This window comes from Oryzias melastigma, unplaced genomic scaffold (genome assembly GCF_002922805.2).
Source record: "Oryzias melastigma strain HK-1 unplaced genomic scaffold, ASM292280v2 sc00270, whole genome shotgun sequence".
Taxonomy (NCBI): domain Eukaryota; kingdom Metazoa; phylum Chordata; class Actinopteri; order Beloniformes; family Adrianichthyidae; genus Oryzias; species Oryzias melastigma.
Genome location: NW_023416899.1, coordinates 163081 through 163503, shown reverse-complemented (window position 1 = coordinate 163503; position 423 = coordinate 163081).

Below are 423 nucleotides of genomic sequence, written 5' to 3'. Positions count from 1 at the left end.
GCTCCGATCATCTGCTAGTCTCACAATCACAGCCACGTTGTCTTTACGTTCAACACGTATTCACTCATTTACGACACTTGAAATGTGAAATGTTTCGAGTTCAGACACGAACTACGTATTGTCCTTTATGTCCAACAAAGCACCACGTTCCTCTTAACACAAGCTAACGCAGCTAGCCTGCAAGCGAAGCCTCGATCTGTTTACTTCCGGGTCATAGGAGGAACGTCATTCAAAACAAACTCAAAACTAAACCCAGTCTCTTTAAAATGCTGAAAATCAAGATAAAATAACAAGTGAGAATGCTATTTTACGTTTTTAAGAGAATGAGTGTTAGTTTTTATTAATTTGTATGTGACGTTCATCATCTGAGCCGGAAGTAAACAGAACAAGGCCGCACTAGCAGGCTAGCTGCGTTAGCTTGTG